Source organism: Heterocephalus glaber, unplaced genomic scaffold, assembly GCF_053883595.1.
Source record: "Heterocephalus glaber isolate CG9 unplaced genomic scaffold, H.glaber_assembly_v1.0 deba00000594, whole genome shotgun sequence".
Taxonomy (NCBI): domain Eukaryota; kingdom Metazoa; phylum Chordata; class Mammalia; order Rodentia; family Bathyergidae; genus Heterocephalus; species Heterocephalus glaber.
The window spans coordinates 8018759-8025039 of NW_028258151.1; positions in this window are offsets into that span (position 1 = coordinate 8018759).

Genomic DNA, 6281 nt, shown 5'->3' on the forward strand with positions numbered 1-6281 from the left:
GGGAGGGGCAGGGGAAAGGAAAGAAGGGAAAGGAAAAATGATGAGAAATGGAAAAAATGGAAATAACTTCTTTGTAAATAGGAAAGGGTGGAGGGGGTGAAGGGAGGGCTAGGAATGGGGAAAAAATAAGAACCAAGATGCATTATGTAAGGGTACAATTCCCAGTGAGAAATGTAATTGTGTTGTATATCTACAATGTACCAATAAAAGAATTTAACAACAACAACAAAAAAGACAACTCCTTGAGAAGCGAACAATTAGTGCCAGCACCTAGCTGCCACGTTCTCAGACCTCCAGAGCTGCCCTCGGCCCAGGACTGATCATGGTAGGAGCCCAGAGCAGGGACATTTCTGACCCAGGTGGGTCTCCTTCACCTGATAGTTTTTCTTGGGGCCAAGCACCTGCTCTGGCTAGACTTCCTCAGAGCTGTGTTGTAGCCTAAAGCCCTGCTACCACAACTTTGAATTTCCTCGCTTGCTTCCTCCTTTCCTTTAACACTTGCCATACTTGCATTATTTTTCAACCGCTCTACAATGATATGCTGCTTCCTTCACGTATATCCTCGGTAGGAGTTTTGACAAACAAATCCATGCACAGCTGTCTCATCTCCTATGAGTCTGTGATGACCTGAACTGACAGAATGGATATCTGCAGCCCTGGTGTGGCCAGGAGCAGGCATGCTCACAGGCTGGGTGTCAAATGCACATTTTCCATGTCAGATATTAGTTACTTTAATGCTTTTTTAACAACATTGGACAACTTATATTTCTCCTACTTAATGATTTATAACAAGAAGAAATAGTGGTTTTGGTAATTACTAAGTGTTCTCTTTAGCCCCCTGCAAAGAAATGTGCTTCTTGAACTTGTATTAAGAAAAACATTAAATGCCCATTAAAGTTAACTAGATCAGATGGTTAAGAACAAATGACACTAATTATCATTTACCTTTATTTAGATAAGGTATTTAGAGAGAAAAATGAAAGGATCCATGTTAGGAATTTTATAATTTACCAAGAACAAAGGAGGTAAATTGCTAATGTCCCCGACCCTGTTACTAGGGATTGAACCTAGGGCCTTTGCACTGAGCAATATTCAGCCCTTTCAATTTTATTTTTTAGTTTTTACTTTTTATTTTTATCTTAGGGTCTCACTAAATCACTAAGTTGCTTAAGCTGGTCATGGAACTGTGGACCCCCTACCTCAGTATCCTGGGTTGCTGGAAATACAGGTGTGTGTGTCACCACACGCAGGAACTTGTATTCTTAATAAAAGAACTCATTCCTTCAATTAGGGATAGGAAGTATGAATGCTGTTTCCTGTGCAGATCTGTGAGGTGGGCAGATCTTTAACTTTTCCTTCTCTCTCTTTTTTAATTTATTAAGTTTATTGGTACATTTTAGGTATACAATATGCTGACATTCATCATTGGGAATTTGTTCCTTTACATGATCTATCTTGGTTCTTATTTTTTCCCCATTCCCCTGTCCTCCCTTCAACCCCTCCACCCCTTCCTATTTACAAAGGCTTTGTTTCCATTTTTTCCTTTTCTTATATTTATTCCTTTCCCTTCTTTTCTTTCCCCTACCCCTCCCACTTCCCCTACCCCTTTGGACCTTTTCTTCCTACTTCACATTATCTATTATACATTTTGATCCTTATTTACACTTTTAGTTTCTCACACCAGAGAAACTATTTGGTATTTATACACGTGTGTCCTATTTATTTCACTGAAGTGTATGGCCTCAATGTGCATCTATGCTCGTTCTTTCTGCATCTTCTCTCACCTAGAGCATCAAACAGCTTCATTATTTCCCTTTTAGGGTCCTTCATTTCCAAAAATGAATGATGAAAGATGGTGCCTGTCATATCCCTGAGACCTTTCAGTTAGTCAGTGGCCATCATGTCAGAGGTGATTAAGTGAAATCTTATTTCTTGTTCTGAGTGAAAAATATCATATCTTAACCAAGAGGCTGGAAACCCAAGGAAACACTTCCAAGTAGTCCCTGCCGGCTGGTACCCTATATGACAGCTGAAGGTTTCGTTCTTCTACTTAGGCAGCTCTCACATTGGACATGTCCACAGAGCTCATCACATGGAGTACAATGAGTTTGAGTCATTTTTCTTCTATGTGATTAAAGATATTTCTAGGTTCCCTTCTGTCATGAACATGTACCAACTCCCTGTGATGAATGTAATCATTATGTATTACAAAGATACTAATAAAAATAAAAATTAAAAAATAGTTGTTTCTATTACAATTTTCCTATATAGGCAGAGCTTAAAATATTTTAAGATTTACTTGGATAAAGGAATAAGTAAACTGCAAAGTAAAAGAGATAAGATGGTACAATTGAACGCTAACAACTGTGTTAACTGAAGAGGAGTGAGAGAGAATAATAGGTTAGATTGAAGAATAAGGGTACACAACCAAAGAATAAAGGGAGCAATTTGTATTTTGGGCACACATTTATGGAAGTTATGAACTAGATAGAGAGCTAGGCCAATTGATACATTTTCTGTGCAATAAATTATGCAAATTTAAACTTGATGCATCAGGTTTGGGTACATGATGTGATGACTAATTTTATACGTCAACTTGATTGATCCCTGGGTGTCCATATATTTGATTAGACATACTTCTGGGTGTGTCTAGGAGAGTGTTTCTGCATAAGATTAACATCTGAATTGGTAGACTGAGAAAAGCTGATTACCCTCCTTAATGTGGGTGGGCTTCATCTATCTGTTGAAGAGCTAAGTGGAAGAAAACTTATAAAGGACTTTGTATGCACTACTGTCTTCAAGCTGGGGCATTGATCTTTTCCTGCCTTTGAACTCAGACTCAGATTAGAACTTACATCACTAGATTCCCCATTTTTCAAGACTTTGGATTCAGACTACAACTATACCATTGGCTTTCCTAGGTCTGAACATCTCAGCAAGCAAAATTGAACAAGCAAGTTCCTTTTAATAAATCTCTATCTGTATCTCCAACTCTACACACACACACACACACACACACACACACACACACACATTGATATCCATTTATACACATCATGTTGGTCCTGTTTCTCCAGAGAACTCTGACCAATACGGATTTCTGTGCCAACAAATAGGGGGCAGCTGTGACAAATACCTAAAAATGTGGAAATGGCTTTGGAATGTGTAGAGGCTAGAAGAGTTTTTAGATGCATGCCAGAAATAGCCCAGGTTGCTGTGAAGGTATTGTGAAGGGCTTCTGATGAGGACTCAGGAAGAGAAGAGGAACTCTGTAGAGAAAGTGTCCACCTTCTTAGAGTATACATAAATAATCATAAACAGAATGTTGGTAGACATATAGGTGGTAAAGGAATGAAAGGTGATTGCTGTTGTAAAGTGGTGAAGTGTTTGGTGGAACTGTGTCCCAGTACTGTGTGGAAGGTAGAGTTTGCGAATGGTGAACATAGACACTCAGCTGAGATTTCTAAGCAAAGTGTTGTAAGAGTGGCTTAGTTTCCCCTGAAAATATGAGAAGAGAGAAATGAATTGAAGAAGAAATTGTTAAGCGAAAACAAAACAAAACAAAACCCAGAACACATTGTAAACACAAGAAAATTCATTCTGAAAAGAACACTCTTTGGGTGGTCAAGCAACGAGTTAGTAAGGAGATTTGTATGGGTCTGACTGTGGTCCTAACCAGCAACCCCAGCAGAAAACTTGCCAGGCTTAACAGAAAGGAACTGAAATTGGATGAAATGGAAGGCTGTTGGGCCTTTCAGATATATCTCTCTACAAACATGCATGGCTCTTGTTTTTCAAGACAAATGGCCTGGATGGACATTCAAAGGTTATCAGGGTGTCTCCTCAGCATCAAAGAGGGGATGCGGGCATCTACCAGTCAGCAGCTTCCTGAAGCCCTGGGGTGTTATCCCTACCAGCAGAGCCACAGAGGGGTCCTGAAGCTGGCCCTGCCTTCCCTGTTCATCCAGAAACAGGACATCCAGACAACTTGAGCTTTCAGATCTAGTGGTGATCACTTTGCGAGGTTTCAGACCTGCTAGGGACCCATCATCCATTTCTTTCTTCTCATTTTTCCCTTTTGGAGTGGGAATGTCTATTCCATACCTGTCTCAGCATTGTATTTTGTAAGCAAATCTGTTTTTACAGCTTTGCAGTTGAAAAAGAATTTCACCTTAGGATTAATTACACTTCAAATCTTATTCAGATCTAATTTAGTTGAAATTTAGGCAAAACTTTAGACTTTAGAGGTGATGCTGGAGTTAAATTTTAGTAACTATTGGGATGAATGAATTTATTTTGCACATAGAAAGGCCATGTATTTGGAGAGTGCAGGGCTGAAATGTTATGGACTGAGTGCATGGATCTCCCCAGAGTCATGTCAGAGCTCTGGTTCCCAGCATAAGGTGTTGGGGGTCCTTTGAAACTTGGCGGGGTTTAGATGAGGTCATGTGGGAGGACCCTGATGATGGGACAACTGGCTTTATAGGAAGCAGAAGAGAGACCAGAACCTGGTTTATTTTTATCCCTTTGAAGAGACAGGGAAAGGTAGCCAGAGGCAAGCTAAGAAGAGGGCCTTGACCATGACACAAATTGGCCGCCATTTTAAAATTGAATTTCCCATCCTTCAGAACCTATTGTTTAAACCACCCTTATGCTACTTTGTTACAACAGATTAAGCAAATAAAGGCAGACAATAAGAAGGAAGATGCAGGGATTTGTTTGAAGTGTCAAAAAAAATGTATGGATTAGGGTGTCATTTTTAAGTAAAGGGCTAGTGAAAGAATGAAAGATATGAAAAGAAAAAGAAAGGGGAGGTCTGAAGAGCAACAGTAACCACTCCTCTAGGACTTATTGAAAAGGAGATGTCATGCACATCCCTAAATTGAGAAGTTTGTCAGGAAACTGTGTATATGAATTCAGTACAGAGGAAATCTACTTGCAATAGAAATGGAAATTTTAGAAGTTTAATTTACAATGGGAATATTGTAAATACACTATAAAATAATAACATGATGAGATGACCAAATTTCAAAATGGAAAAGACCATCCAAGCGTGACATTCTAAGCAGTGGGCTGGAAGGGACCAACGCAGTGTGTCTAGTCACTCACCATCTTGCTTTCTGGGCACAGCACACATCCCGTCAGATGGAACATCCTCCCATCATCCCACGCACTAAGACACACCAGAGAGAACCAGGAGACAATGAGGCAAGCTAACTGTTCCTCTACCCACTTTCTCTTTATTCCACATTTGAACTGATTTAGGATCTTCAATAGTAAGAGGGCTTGAAGTGCAGAGTTTACAGAAAGAATGTTCCCTTTTGTTATTTTTTCCCTGTCATCTCGATAATCAGCAAAAATTTCCTATATATGGCAAAATATATTACCTGCTAACTTTAGAGTTTTCTCATTCTTAACTTCAGCATATCATGCCATTGTAGTATTTCCTTCTTGATAGTTTAGGAGAGCAATTCTCTGAGGTAATATCAGGAGCAACAGAGTCCCCTAAATTCCACTGTGTCTGTCAAGAACAAGCTCCCATAAAAGTGTCCAGTAATTATTAAAATGTTCTCATGTCATATCACTTGGAGCATGGGTCATTGACTAACCATAAAGAAGAACTAAACTTAGTCATTTTAAACTTTCAGTTTGGACAGATTTAGGTGATGCTGATTGCTTAATCCAACACCTCTCTTACTCAAGAGGCTAAAGTAATTGACTTCAGGTCCTAGGAAAGAAGTAAATTTGCAACATTGTTCTGTTTTTTCTGAGGGGACTGGGGCCAAAAGTTGTGACTAACAGCTGAAAAGACACTGTAGGTATTTACATACTACCACTTTGCCTACATTTTTTCTGTTGCCATATATGTCCTCTATAGAGTTTTGTTCTTGCAACATATACTTTCAGAAGTATGCAAAAATTAAATCAACCTTTAAATCAATTTAATGGTGTTGGGATCAATTTCCATAGGAAGCAGCGCATTACCACGATGCATCCATGACTACATCTGTATGTGTTTTCCCCAAACAAAGCCTGAGACCAGGGCCTCCTTGCAGGTGATTTATAGGGAGGTGATTCAAGGAAGCCAGAGTGAGGATTTGGAGTCAGGCCTGAAGCACACCCTCTGATCCCAGCAGTCTGGGTAACAGAGGGAGGGAGATTGCAAATTTGAGCCCAGCCTGGGAAATTTAGCCACTTATTGAGACCCTTTCTCAAAATGAAATAAAAATGAAAATTTAAAAAAAGGGCTGAGGATGTAGCTCAGTTTAAAGACCCTGGGT